Raw genomic sequence first — 15,439 nt, 5'->3', positions numbered from 1 at the left:
GGCGGCAGGGGTTGCACAGAGCCTGCCGGCACCTGCGGCACCGATGGGAGGCGGGGTTGTAGCCTGTCTGCTCCTGCGGTGGCAGCATGCAGGGACGGGAGCCCCCCGAGCCGCTGGGCCAGCAGGAGAGAGTTGCCCCGCCTTCCCCCGAGCTGCCGGGCCAGCAGGAGAGAACCCCTGCTTCCCCCGAGCTGCGGGGCCAAGCAGGAGAGAGCCCCTGCTTCCTCCGAGCTGTGGGGCCAAGCAGGAGAGAGCCCCTGCTTCTCCCGAGCTGCAGGGCTAAGCAGGAGAGAGCCCCTCCTTCCCCCGAGCCGTGGGGCCAAGCAGGAGAGAGCCCCTGCTTCCACCGAGCTGCAGGGCTAAGCAGGAGAGAGCCCCTACTTCCCCTGAGCCGCGGGGCCAGCAGGAGAGAGCTGCCCCGCCTTCCCCACCCCCTGTGCTGCCTGCAGGGAGCAGCTCCACCTGCCGCGCAACAGAGTAACCAATTTGTAACAACTGCGTAAAAGCCGGGTTTTACTAGCAGGAGCTTGACTTTGCAGTTTGCACTGACTTGGTTTGTGCTTCCAGGGTTTAAAATGTCAGAAAATTATTCACATATTAGCCGCTCCTGAGTATTAGCTGCATTTCTGGTATGGGAGCAAAATTTTGGTCAAAACGGTGTGGCTTGTATTCGTGAAATTACTGTAAATATCTCCCCTTCAGAGTTCTGCCTACTGATATTTCTTATTCCAACTCTACTCTTTGTAAAGACTTGGGGAAAATCAGGAAGGCTGCCTCACATCAGGAAGTGGGCCACCTTTCTACTCGATGGATATTTGAGGGCAGATTATGTTGGTAACATTTTCTTAGCTAGGTACTTGACAGAAAGAAACATCTTTCTGTGAAGTTGCATCATTTGAAGAAAGGAGAATCCTACTTGTCAATATGTTTACTCTGCATTTTGTTTTCTTGAGGTTTGGGTTGTTTTTATTGTTTTGTTTTTTTAATTGTGGAAAGCATCTAATACTCTCTGCCTGCAGAAAAGAAACTACAAAGGTTGAAACCTTGTTTTACACAGCTAAAATGCTTTGGTGGTTGTGTTGTTTCTGTCTTACAAACAAATTTTGTCCAGAAGAATGCAGCAGTTGAAAGCTGGAAGTCAGCTGCAACACTTAACATTGATTTAACTGCAGGAACAAGTTGGAGCAACCTTGGATCATACTATGATGGGACAATCCTCTCCTGGTCAAAACTTTCATAAAGGCAGGGTGTTATAGATAATAACCGAATCAAGTCGAATTAAATAGCAAAACAGCAATTTTTATTTTTGCGACCGAAAATACGGTCCTGGGAAGCCACAAACGAAAACACGACAGCGCCAAGCCCGGGGTCGGCACTGGGTGGACACACACGCTGATCTGACCTCTATTGCATCAGCTCCCCCTGTATTCACACCCTGCCGTCTCAGAGAGTCCAACTTTATACAGTTTTTTCTGGCCTGAGGCGAGAGTTTCCTTTGTTTCTGCTGCGGATTCTCATATTTAAATTAAATCCTTTTCTGGAGCTGCCCTGGACAAAAGTCCTTCCTGCATGCTGATGAAGGCTGTGTCTGCTCCATATTGATGTGTAATGAAGTGCTGTCTTCTCCCTTATGGGAGTCATCGGAGGTGATTGGTACTTAGGCAGGTATTTTATCGATGATCTCTTCCAGTCCGTTGCGGAGATCACTGGGCTAGGTCTGTTGATATGCTAATTACGGCCGTTGTCTATGGCCTCGGGTGCTTGGTGTTTGAGAGGTTCTTCTTCTTTTATTTTATTTCGTACAACCTTTTATATAAACACGAATTATAACATATATCACAATCCCTCCCCTTCTATATAACCAAATTAATTCGTGTTCCCCTCTCAGTTTTCTTCAGACTCATCACTGCTATCCCATTCCTCTATTGACTCTTCTCGATAATCTATGTAAGGGCGTTTATTTTTCCCCATTTGCTCTTCAAATTTTGCAAGTGCCTCTACTGCACTAGTATCTACCTCCTGTTCTCCCAACTTCAGCAATTTGGATGCCTTGCCATTCACTCTCCCAGATTTAAATTCTGGGTCCATGGGCATAGCAGCTATTTGCATGCCCTGCGCTACTGAGTGTATTAATCTGATGAAACAAAGTATCAAGCATGGTTGGAAGATGACTCCAGCTACTGATCACAGGATAAAGAACACAACCTTTTTCCACCATGCTCCCAAGAACAACTGTTCCCACCAAGATGCCTGGAGAATAGAATTCCACTTTTGGACAGGGACATGTGCCACCCTTTTTATCTCTGTAGCAAGATCCCTTATAGTTTCTCTATAGTCAATTTCCACACAACATTCGGATTCATTAAACTTACTACAAACCCCTCCTTTCTCGGCTAACAAGTAGTCCAGGGCTATTCTTTTTTGATATACGAAAACTCGCATCTGGGAGTGCTGTTTAGCCAATAACTCGAGAGCATCTGAAGTGTAATTGGACGCTATTTCCACCACTGCCTGCAGCCTTATTAGCCTATTTAGCAGGTACACTGGAGTCTAATAACCCCAAATCCCATCCTGTGCCCAAGTTGCAGGACCATAATACTCTGTTATTCTCTCAACTGACCACTCTTCCCCTCCCCAAGTTTGGCTACCACCCACATCAGGGAGTATCTTTTTCAATTCTCTTTTTTCCCATTTCAGTGTCTCATAGAGGGGTGCTCCCAACATTCCACTGTCAGATCTTGGCAAGGTAAAGAAAACAGGCTGAATTATCCCCAAAGTACATGACCCCTTCCATGACACACATACTTAATCGGGGATTGTCATAGCATAACTCATTCACCTGAAAATAAGCCACAAATACCGACTTTTGTTTTCCCCTTACCCACAATGAGCGAATGCATTGTCCATAAGTGGGAAGAGGTGTTTGATTGGCATTTCTCTTCTGGATATTGTGAGCAAATGTCTCTGACTGCCCTTTCCCATGTTTTGCCTTGAGATCATAGCATATCATTTTCTTTTCCCATTTACACTTCACATACTGAGTGCTGTTAAAGGTACAGTACTCCTCCTTTCCTTTTTTGGTGCAGTTGGCCAGGACAGAGCGAGTCGGGGTGCTAATTAGTGGGCATCCCCAACACTTATTGTTACGGCTTTGTGCCGCAGGGCTTACAGAGTTCCTTGGGTATATGTTAATCGGTGGGAACATGGCTAGGCTCAGGCTCACCAGGATTCCCCACAGGCGTACCTCTCTGCCTCTGCCTACGCCCACTAGTTTGCTGCTAGCGGCGAGGGAAACCATCTTCTTGGCAGCAGAGGTATTTTTCAGGGGACCAACGCAAAGTCCGAGCTGCATGTTGCCTCTTAAAGACATCCCACCTCAATAATTTTATCGTGTCCGTCCAACAAGGTACCTTATTTGTTCTCTGGCACTCTTAAAATTTCCGTTCTGCAATTTAGTTTCCCACTAATCCCATGTTGGTATAAGAGAAACTGCTCTACAGAATCTTGTTCAATGATATCCAATTCAGTGACAAGTACTAGAATTCAGTCAGTCAGAGACAACTCTTTTTCAAAACACTTAGTACGGAGCCCTCCAGGTTGGACCCCCCGTACACAATGTGTAACCCAAACCCCACGACAGATCTGGCACCTGAAATGAACAAAAGGAAAACACCAGCACCCGGAAGCTATACACCATATTTGATCTAGGTTGTTCATCGGCTTGTTCAGCGCAATTTTATCTTGAGGTCTCCAGGGGAGGAAGCCACTTTCCACTTGGGTGTTTCCTCAGTTGTCTCTATCCTTTTCACTCTGGAGGCGAGTGTCCAGCCTTTTTCTGCTGTTCGGACTGCTGTGTCTGTGGTTAAAAGGACAAGAAAAGACCTTCCCAGAAAAGAGAGAGAGAAACTTCTTTCCAGGTTTTAATGAGGATTTTTTTTTGTTTTTGTTTTTGTTTTGTTTTGTTTTTTTCTTTTTTTTTTTTTTTTTTTTTTTTGGCTGTATTTTGTGTATGGCGAACCCCAAAAGAGCATTTTGTGTGACGATTTTCTGTTTCAACTTGTCTAGAATTCTGGGGATACCATGGTGTATGATATTCCCACCGAATTCCTAGGGCTTCAACCAGTTGTTTAATAACCTTTGAGGTAAAAAGTGTTCCTTGGTCTGAGTCTATATAGTTGATTATACAATACCAGGGATGATTTCTTCCAGAAGAAATTTAGATACTGTCTGGGCTGTAGCCCTCGAGCTTGGGTAAGCTTCTACTTAGTGAGTTAATTTGTCTACTAGTACTAGCAAGAATTTATACCTCCCAACCTTTGGTAATTCAGTGAAATCCACTTGGATTCTTTCAAATGGACGATAGGCATTAGAGCGACTACCCCAAATTACCTGTTGTGTCCTGGCTTTGTTAACCTTTTTGCATATCAGGCACCCCTGCACTTCCTGTTTAACTAATTCATAAATCTTCTTACACCCGAAGAATTTCAGAAATTGTTCTACCAGAGCCTGTGATCCCCAGTGTGTTTGCAAATGTCGTCTCTTTAGAATTTTTCTGGTATAATCCTTAGATATTAATTCCCTCCTGTCTGGTAATTTCCACCTTCTTCTAATATACCTCCTATCTTTTTGTATTCTTCAATCTCTTTTTGGGAGGGACAAGGGGGATATCCCGAGTCCCGAATTCTGGGGTACTTACCGTTAGTAGTGCTACACGTTTGCTTCCTTATCTGCTAAATTGTTTCCTCTGATCTGAAATTGTATTCCTGTTTGATGTCCCTTCACATGCACGACTGCAATTGCTTCTGGCTCTCGGACAGCCTCTAGGATTTGTTTTATTATTTCTCCATGGACCAGTCCCTGTCCCCGAGTATTTATTAGTCCTCTTTCTTCCCAAATTTTCCCAAAAGTATGTACTACCCCGAAGGCATGCAGTAAATTCACGAATACAAGCCGCACTGAGTATAAGCTGCATCTCTGGGTGTTGGCAAACATTTCGGTTTTTGTCCATAAATAAGCCGCACTCGAATATAAGCCGCTCTGTCGTTCGCAGCGAGGACCCGCATGCAACAAATTTACCAATTAGTAACAGAACCGCGGGAGGGCGGGGTTTACTGGCTGAGCTAAGGCTGTGCAGGCTCGGCCCGCTAGGGGCTGCTGACGGGGCCAGGTGGCCCAGCCCGGCGCTGCCACTCGGGGCCGGCCGCCGCCACTGCCACTGGGCTCAGGGCCGGCCGCCGCCGCCGCTGCCACTGGGCTCGGCGCCACCCGCCACTCGGGGCCGGCCGCTGCTGCCACTGGGCTTGGTCACCCTGGGTTGGCTCTGCCCCGCGGTGGCAGGCAGGGACGGAACCTCCCCCTCTCCTACGGCAGCGGTGGCGGGCGGGGACGGAGCTTTCCCGCGCCCGTGGCACCGGCGGCGGGCAGGGATGGAGCTTTCCCGCGCCCGTGGCGCCTACGGTGGGCGGGGACGGAGTTTCCCCGCTCCTGCCGCGGCGGTGGCGGGCAGGGACAGAGCACCCCGCCTCCTCCCTGAGCCGCGGCAATGGCTGCGCGGAGCTCCTGTCGGCTCCCTGAGCCACGGCAATGGCGACACGGGCTTCCCCCCTCCCTCCCCGGGCCGCGGCAATGGTGGCGCGGGCTTCCCCCCCCGGGCCGCAGCAATGGCGGCGCGGGCTCCCCCCCCCTCCCCGGGCCGCAGTAATGGTGGCGCGGGGCCCCCCCATATCTCCCCTGGGCTGCGGCAGAGGAGGAAAGAGAGCTCTCCCGCCTCTCTCCCCGCCCCCCATGCTGCCTACAGGGAGCCAGGGCAACAGAGTAACACTGTAACAATCACGGAATACCGGCTTTTACTGGCAGGTGCTTGGCTCAACGCCCTGGCTGACACGTCTGGGGTTGTAAATGTCAGAAAATTATTCACATATTAGCCTCCCCCGAGTATTAGCCGCACTTCCGGGTTTCCACCAAAATTTTTGTCAAATTGCTGCGGCTTGTATTCGTGAAATTACTGTATTTTGAATCTGTAAATATTGTTCCTCTCTTTCCTTTTAGTGTTTTTAATACTCGTAAAACTGCGTACAATTCACATGCCTGAGCTGACCAACTCACATTTAAGGGTCTTGATTTAATTACTTCTCTTGTTTTCCCATTTATGTTTGCATATCTCGATGAAACTTCTCTACTTTTACACAGACACTACATCCTCTCCCAGGCCCAAACATCCTGTTTCTGACCTCTGCCCCCTCAGATCTTTTCCTTGGCCATCTTACTTTACTAAAACGTACATCTCTTCTTAACTTAAACAGGTTAAAGAAAAGGAAAAACCAAAGCACAGGCTTGAGAAGGGAAAATTCACACACCAACAGCTCCTGCAAAAATTTTAGCTCTACAACTTGCTTTGTACCTGCTACACATCACATGCAGACAGTTCTGGATTTAAGATTAAATTCTTTCAGGATGGTGGGAGGAAGTAGACACAGAGCAGAATGCTCTTTTCTACACACTTTTCACACATATCAAAAACAACTGCAACTTCATTGGTTTAGGAATAGCTACACATGTGAAACACTCCTAAGAACATCTTAATTCAGCTTTTGTTAATGAACAAGGTTACAGTAAATTCACGAATACAAGCCGCACTGAGTATAAGCCACATCACCGGGTGTTGGCAAATATTTTGTTCTTTGTCCATAAATAAGCCGCATCTGAATATAAGCCGCTCTGTTGTTCACAGCGAGGACCCGCGTGCAACAAAGTTGCCAAATACTAACAGAACCGCGGCATGGCGGGGTTTACTGGCTCAACAGGCTTGGCCCACTAGGGGCTGCTGACAGGGCCAGGTGGCCCAGCTCGGTGGTGCCGCTCGGGGCTGGCCGCCGCCTCTGGGTTCGCTCAACCCGGCCCCGCTCCCGCCGCGGCGCCGGCCGGGCACGGAGAGCACCCCCTGCTCCTGCCACGGCGGCGGAGGGCGGGGGTAGAGCATCCCCCCCGAGCCGCGGCAATGGCGGCGTGGGCTCCCCCACCTCCTCCCTGAGCCGTGGCAATAGCGGCGCAGGCTCCCCCCTTCTTCCCTGAGCCGCGGCAATGGCGGCACTGGGCCCCTGTCGGCTCCCCGAGCCGCGGCAATGGCGGCACGGGGTCCCCTCCTCCTCCCCGAGCCACGGCAATGGCGGCGCTGGGGCCCCCGTTGACTCCCCGAGCCACGGCAATGGCGGCGCGGGCTCCCCACCTCCTCCCCGAGCCGTGGCAATGGCGGCGCGGGCTCCCCGCCTCCTCTCCAAGCCGTGGCAATGGTGGCGCAGGCTCCCCCTCTCCTCCCCGAGCCGTGGCAATGGTGGCACGGGGCCCCCACAGGCTCCCCGGGCCGCGGCAATGGCGACGCGGGGCCCCCCCGTCTCTCCCCTGGGCTGCGGCAGAGGAGGGTAGAAGAGAGCTCTCCTGCCACTCTCCCCGCCCCCCGCGCTTCCTGCAGGGAGCCAGGGCAACCGAGTGACACTTTGTAACAATCGCGAAATGTCGTCTTTTACTGGCAGGTACTTGGCTCGGCACCCTGGCTGGCATGTCTGGGGTTGTAAATGTCAGAAAATTATTCACGTATTAGCCGCCCCTGAGTATTAGCCACACTTCTGGGTTTCCACCAAAATTTTTGTCAAATTGCTGCGGCTTGTATTCGTGAAATTACTATAATTCAACTAGACCATATTAGAAATCCAAGTGTCCCACTGGCTCTGACAGTCCTGGGGAGCACAGGGACACTAGTGTCACTACCAGCATTGCACACACAGCACCTGGGAATGAGGTTTCATCCCCACACTTGGCCACAGTGTTGCAGCACCATTGGTTTTCACTTTAAATACCAGGACATTTCCAAGCACCATCCGTGAGGACGCTCCTCTCCTCAAAGGGACTGAGTTTTTCTGAGAGGAGCAAAATAAAACAGTAACACCCTTTTCCAGCTGCTCTGCTCACAACCTTAAATCACTTTAGTGCTGTCCCTGCACATCTTCTAGCAACAGCTAAAGCACCAGCATACAATCCCTGGGAAGGGCCAGGTCTCTCTCTTTTCTTTCAGGCATTTCTCTTTACGCATACCGGGGAGCAGGATTGATTCACAGAGAACAGTACACATGAGAAGCGCAAACTCCACATCATCTCCCCAGACTGCCTCAACCACTCTCCCAAGCACTCAAAATCCCAAACTGGAACAAAGTAATCTTTCTCTTCCCCCTTTCTTCCACCTCCTCACCACACTCTTCAATGTTCCATTAAATACTTTCCTGGTAAATTACAAACACAATCAGAAACTCATGCTTTTCAAACTCATTTCATACATTCAGCAAACTTTCACGGCTTTTCTGTATTACTCTCATTTTCTAGCAGAATTCACAAGAAAACCGAAGCTTAATTTTTCTACGTACAATTTACATTTCCCAGATATTTCTCTACCCTTGTTCTCCCTCTCTCTACCAGACACTGTATCCGAGGGCCCATCACTGTCCTGTTACAGTTTAAGCACCGCTTCTCCCCCACCAGTGCTCCCAGCGGCACGGCCCCGGCAGCAGCACGGGCAGCAGCACAGGGCCAGGGCATCCCGCAGCCTCACAGGGACCAGCAGTCACTGCTGCTCCTGCTCGGAAGCTGAGTCCCCGTAGCCCTTCAGCCCCACCCCAGCCCCCACAGGCCACGCTCCCAGACCCGCACCTCCGCGCTCGGTCTGGCTGCTTATTTTTTTCACTCATATCTTTGCACACTCTGGCGTAACACACAGACACCACTCACCCCTCCTTGCTGCTGTCGATACACGTTCCCGATCGCCTTTACTGCCAGCCCGCACTCACTCTGGAAGTGGAAGACACAGGGGACCCTCAGCTGCTCCCTCCGTTCCCTAAATCTTTATGCAATAATGGATTAATTTTTCTTTAGACTTATTTTTCTTATTGGATCTCCCCTCCCAGTGTTCTATCATTTAACCCAGCGGGCTGTCCCTTCTTATTTCGGGCAAATTACCTTTTTTTTTTTTTTTTTTTTTCCCTTCTTTTTCGGTTTTTCCCTGGGGTTTGCTCTTTTTCTGTCCCATTTCTTTTACAAATAAAAAATCCCAAGCTACCTTAGTATATCTTCTTACCGTGTTTCACGCTGGGACCTTCTGAATCTGAGAAGCATTGAACTGCAGTTTAAACTTTATTTATTTCAATTTTTCCAATCTACTCACCTCACACAGAGAAACGTTCCATGGAGCTTTTTGAAAGGAGACGAGCTCACTTTTCCTGGGCTTGAACTAGCCCCTGGATCGAGAAGTTTACCAGTTTTCCAAATCCTAGGAAATGTACCTCCCTCTCGATCCCCCCCAGTGACCGACCCCCGAAACACCCTTAGTTTTAGGCTTGACACGCAAGAAAGAGTTTTTACACGTAACGTTCGCTTCCCCCTCAACCGACCACTTCCCTCGCAGGATGGTGGAACTGCGATTTCGGGGTCCACTATCGCTTCGTGATCAGATCACGTCTCACCCACGCGTTCAGTCACACCTCACTCAACCACGCAATACTTACGGTTCCTTTTCCTGCGTGGATTCTTCATGCACGTTGAGTTTTATGAGTGAAAAGTTATCACGGTTATCCGAGAGCTGTGGGCCCTTTTCCCCCCCTTTTTGTTTGTGACTTCTGGTTTTAGTTTGGGTTCCTGAATGGTGCTGGTTAATTTCCCGAGCCTGCCAGGTCGCTGAACTCAGTGAGGCGCCTCCTGGACAAAAAGCGGGTCCCCCTTGAACCCCAATTCAGGATCACGTTGGGGTCACCAGATTGTTATAGATAATAACCGAATCAAGTTGAATTAAATAGCAAAACAGCAATTTTTATTTTTGCGACCGAAAATACGGTCCTGGGAAACCACAAGCGAAAACACGACAGCGCCGAGCCTGGGGTTGGCACTGGGTGGACACACACGCTGATCTGACCTCTATTGCATCAGACCCCCGCTGTGTTCACACCCTGCCATCTCAGAGAGTCCAACTTTATACAGTTTTTTCTGACCTGAGGTGAGAGTTTCCTTTGTTTCTGCTGCGGATTCTCATATTTAAATTAAATCCTTTTCTGGAGCTGCCCTGGACAAAAGTCCTTCCTGCATGCTGATGAAGGCTGTGTCTGCTCCATATTGATGTGTAATGAAGTGCTGTCTTCTCCCTTATGGGAGTCATCGGAGGTGATTGGTACTTAGGCAGGTATTTTATCGATGATCTCTTCCAGTCCGTTGCAGAGATCACCGGGCTAGGTCTGTTGATATGCTAATTACGACCATTGTCTATGGCCCCGGGTGCTTGGTGTTTGAGAGGTTCTTCTTCTTTTATTTTATTTCATACAACAATTTATATAAACACGAATTATATATCACAAGGGGAAGGATATTTACATCATGTCTCAGTTTGGAGGACAGGTGTCTGCTAAGAAAGGCTGGAACCTCTCTTTGAAATGGAGAATGTAAACCCTCTCCCTCCAAATTATTATAATTTTGAAATCAAACGGCTCTCAGGCAAAAATATGGGAATTAGGAATAACAGTTCTTTACTAGGGAAAATAAAATAGAAATACAATACTACAAAGAAACAGACCCCAAGCCCTGACAAAGTCAGAGTACAACCTGACACCCCATCAGGCAGGGTGTTGGTAGCAGTTTGATTAAATCATGGCTGCTGTCCCCTTGCAGTGACAGATGTGATTCAGTTGAAGCAGTGGTTCTGTAGAAGGTGCAGTTTCCTTCCGGAGGTCCAGTGATGATGTGGAGAAATCCAACTTCTCTCTGGAGTCCAGTGGAGAAGGGGCTGCCTTAGTGTCCCAAAACCTCTGTTTTTGTCTTGGTGAGAAATGTTGGGCCCTTCTCCCTGGCTGGAGCAACTTCCAATGGGATGAAGTAATTTTATCAGTCACACAGTAGGATTCACTGGGCCATTAGCAGAAGATACCTCCCTGGAGGAAGGATGGGTTGTGAAAAGATAAAGAACAATGCCCCGCCTGGTTTCAGAGGATGACCTATTAGCAGAACATCTCCCATGGAGATAAGCATGACTGCCCCCACCTTCAACAGATGGTGATAGAACAGACCTTTTATCACACCCTGTATTGTAACCCAAGACACATCGTAATAGGACAGGTGGAAGAACACGGCCTCATTTCTTGCCCTCTACAAGCACTCTTCAGCAGAGCTGTAGGTTTGCATCACAGCACATCCCTCTCTTCTACTGTTCACCACATGCCTATCTTTACATGCACTTCAAGGACACATCCTGGCTCATCTATGTGATGTTCCTCTTCTTGGTCGTGGGGCATAACAAGAGTACAGTTGGAAACTTTCAAATTTCAGTGCACTTTCAAGGACTTCTGGGTGCAGCAAGAAGCCACATAACTTCACCTGTGAAGTTGAATTTTTTTTCTTTGGCTGAGTACTGAAGTCACTTTCTTACAAAACATGTCCAGAAAAGGGAGTCTGCTTTCTCTTTTATTATTAGTTTTATACAGGATATAAATTTGGAGTGCTTCTTTTATCTCCTAGACTCTAGGAGATGTTCATTTTCATACCCCGCCTCCTCCTTAAGTATTTCCACTGCCAAGCCTCCAAGATTCTGCCGTGAAATGTGGTGATAGGAGGGCAGAATGTGTGCTGTACTGAGCTTTGTCAGTGTTAACAGGAGATACAGTGTCAGGATAGAGTCGGTTTTTGAACACCAAAGATATAAGAAGCATGTTTTCAGCATAAGATTACAGTAATTTCATGATTACAAACCGTACCATTTTGACTAAAATTTTGGTCCGAACCCAGAAGTGTGGCTTGTAATCTGGAGTGGCCAATATATGGACAATGTTCTGAAAGTTGCCAACCCATGAGAGAGAGCCCTCAGCAGCCCCAAGCCAAGCTGGAGACTGGCTGGCCCTGGAGAGGCGACGAAGCCGGCAGAGAGGCGAGCCGGGCCAGCAGAGGCGGGCCGGGCCAGCAGAGAGGCGGGCTGGGCCAGCAGAAGCAGACCGGGCCAGCAGAGAGACAGGCCGGGCCAGCAGAGGCAGGCCAGGCCAGCAGAGAGACGGGCCGGGCCAGCAGAGAGGCGGGACGGGCCATCAGAGATGGGCCGGCAGAGAGACAGGCCGGCAGAGAGACAGGCCGGGCCAGCAGAGGCGGACCGGCCTGGCAGCGTTGGAGGGGCTGGCAGAGGTGGGGAAGCCTGACAGCACGGGGAAGCCCGGCAGAGCCGGGGCCTGCAGCACCGGCCAGGGTGAGCAAACGCAGTGGCGGCAGTGCAGGCATCGGGCGGGGGCGGGTGAGCCCAGCGGCAGCGGCAGCAGCAGCGGCCGACCCCGAGCGGCCCTGCTGAGTGGCAGTGCTGAGCTGGGCCACCCGACCCCGTTGGCAGCCCCAATCATGCCCAGCCTGCCCGGCCCCAAGCCAAGCCAATAAAACCCGTGATCCCGCGATTCTGTTGCTATTTGGCAACTCTGTGAAAGTTGCACGGGGATCCTCGCTGCGAACAAAAGTGTGGCTTACAATCTGGTGTGGCTTATTTATGGAGGAAAAACGAAACGTTGCCAACACGCCGGAAGCGCGGCTTATACTCAGTGCGGCTTGTAATCGTGAAATTACTGTACTTGGCAGTCCAACTTAGAGGCTAAATATTTCCAATTAGCAGATACACAAAACATGACAATCAGCAGCTAACCACCTTCAGTTTTTGCAGCTTTTGCATTTTTTTCCTAGCTATCCCTAGACTAAACTAGAATCAAACCACTACATGGGTACTGAAATGCACTACTAATAGCATGTTCCTATTTTTTGAATCTAAAATACGTTCAGAAACTGGGGCAGGAATTCAGATTGTCCAGCATACATGACCATTTGGCAGTAGGTGCTCGAGTTGTGTCAGGAAGTCAAGCTAAGCACAGGCAAGGGACATTCTAAAGCCATGCTGTGCAAAGACTCCATAATGCATAGATCAGTTTGGTTGATTCCCGCTTCCTGAAGTAGCAGCTGGACAGACAAAATTGCATAATGGTGATTTGTGTTTTTCAGTGGAGGTGGGATGTACAAATGCACTGTCATTTTCAAGATGATCTAGTTTATTCTGCCTCATTTTGTAATCCAACCTTAAGGGATGGGATGATAAAGACCCAAAGGAATTGCTATAAAAATAAACAGGTGTCTGGGCAGCTCTGCATGCAGCTGTGAAACATCAAGAGTATTGGATCTGTGTGCTAGCTTTTCACTTTTAATTAGAGTGAAGACTTTCTGTTGCTGAGGCTTATTGGTGAGTAAAAAGGAGCAAGAAAGAATTAACTGTAGATTACTTTAGTGTGAGCACCAGAGTGGCACTTTCCAAAATTATATTTTGGAAATTTTATGTTAAATCTTCTATTTGCTAAGAGACCAGGAGGGTAGGAAGAAACATTAGCCTAATCTTTCAAGGCTTGTAGTCAAAATGGGTGGGATGATAGTTTCTTTAACTACTATGGTATGTAGGCATACTGCCGAAAGTTTACTTTGGTTTCTACAAATTGGCAGCAGGTCGTGAAGCTTCTAAATGATACAGACTTATACTAGAGTTTCCTTTTGCTCAGACGCAATCAGCTGTGGATGAAATAATTTCTGCTATGCAAGACATCTTGTTTTGGTTTACTGCTTTATTCTTTTTCTGTTTTTTTCACTGCAATTTGTTAGCATGTATGTTTATAAAACTAGGCATTATCAGTCACAGGTCCATAACAGAATGCAAATGGGATCACTGAAATGGTACTGTCCTTATTGTATAGCCTCCGGAATAAAACAGAAATATTCATTGTACTTTTTTATTTTGACCAAACAAATGTTACTTCTGTTTCGTAAGAAATTTCTTAGGGGTGATATTTCAAAGCTTAGCTTTTATTATGGTGATGGGTATTTTTATAAAAAGATTAACTTCTTAAAAAACTCTGTTAAATAATACCAGTTGAATTAAATGCAGTTCTTATTAAACTTACATAAGAAAAAGTAAAAGTGAGCTGTTACTTCTGTTTTGGAGATACTGAGTCACTCTTTGGATGCCTCTTCAACATTTTTCAATGATGCATCCCACTACATAAATGATTTATTTCAATAACCTCTTAAATTGCTTTTTAATGAGTGTAAGATTTTTGAGAATCAATGATTCTTGTCATTCAAAAGTTATTAGAAACAGAATCTCTTATGTCTAAACTTTGCAATATGGGGAGAACTTTACACCATTTCTCACAAACAAAAAATTAGTTAATTGGTGAGTTTCAGTCCTGTTTGATCCAACACACTGGCACTGTTTTGCCATGGCATCCATTATGATTCATTATTACTTTCCTTTGCCAGTCCCATTAAAGTAGATATGCAATAAAGCCCCAAAGTCTTAATTTTCTAAACAGTGACAAACTGCTAGTTTATACTCTCTAATTGTGATGAAGGCCTGTAGTACATCCAATCATTTAATCATATGGTATACAAGATACTTCACAGGCAGATCAGCTTCTGTTTCTTCCTGGATAGTCAGTAGAAGAAAATGGAAAAGCTTTATTGCCTACCATGACTCTATTCAGTGCAGAAACCTGAAGAACCGAGCCCAGCAAATGCAGAGACCCTGAAGTTTCTCATTGGTGGCTTGAAAGATCATCTCAAAAGGTTCCCACAGCAGCAGCGTGACAGAAAGGAATGCTGACAACTGGGAGTATCTTTCTATGCAGTTTGGGCGCTTGTATGCACTTGTTGCTATTGATTTTAAATTTGCTCTATTGCAAATTTATCTTATTGTGCTACAGACAGAACAGAAGGGAAGATAAACTGTACAGAGAAGCACTGCTGCATCACTTTCAGTTGGAGTAGAGTATCAGCTCTTAGGTAAAGGCTTTTTTTTCAGAGGAAATCTCGATTGTATTTGCAGTTCTTCTATACCCTGACTTTTTAACATGACATTCTTCAACCTCTGGAGGCTTAAAAACAAAGCATGAGGTGATATTGCCAACTGGCAGAGCATGGTCTGTTTGATACCAGAAAAGCATCTCTGATAGCACAGAAATACTCCTTAAGTGGGAGGTAATTTAGGCTAGAGAATTCACTTAATACACATGTATGTTTCAGGTCAATAGAATTAAATGCTTACACCAAGTGTGGTATTGCTGATTCCAGGTACCAATGATGATGTTCGGTGTCTAGTGTACCTCATGGTCACTGCAAATTTCATGAACTTTGGTTAGGATTCTTAGGAAACTGCAGATACTGGATTATTTTCTCTAATTGGTGACATGTTCATTTGTGAAAACCAAGATCTGAACTAAGCAGTCATAGGTCATTGGTATAGAAGCTGCAGTCAGTGACTGAAATCCTGATTTATTGTATTTTGTAGTTGTATTCTGATTCTAAACTTATTGCTGTTATGGCCACATCCTAGTGTGCTGCAATTTTAACA

The 15,439-nt window shown here is 47.4% G+C and overlaps 1 protein-coding gene across 4 annotated transcripts in view; it reads left to right on the top strand.

The window, feature by feature from the left end:
- Positions 1 to 15,439, top strand: part of PCSK5 (proprotein convertase subtilisin/kexin type 5) — a 264,705-nt gene that overhangs the window by 86,587 nt on the left and 162,679 nt on the right. The gene's annotated exons all lie outside the window — the stretch shown is intronic.

The sequence above is a fragment of the Catharus ustulatus genome, chromosome Z (genome assembly GCF_009819885.2).
Source record: "Catharus ustulatus isolate bCatUst1 chromosome Z, bCatUst1.pri.v2, whole genome shotgun sequence".
Lineage (NCBI taxonomy): Eukaryota > Metazoa > Chordata > Aves > Passeriformes > Turdidae > Catharus > Catharus ustulatus.
Note: the sequence above shows the minus strand (reverse complement) of the source record. Positions and strands in the feature narration are given on the sequence as shown.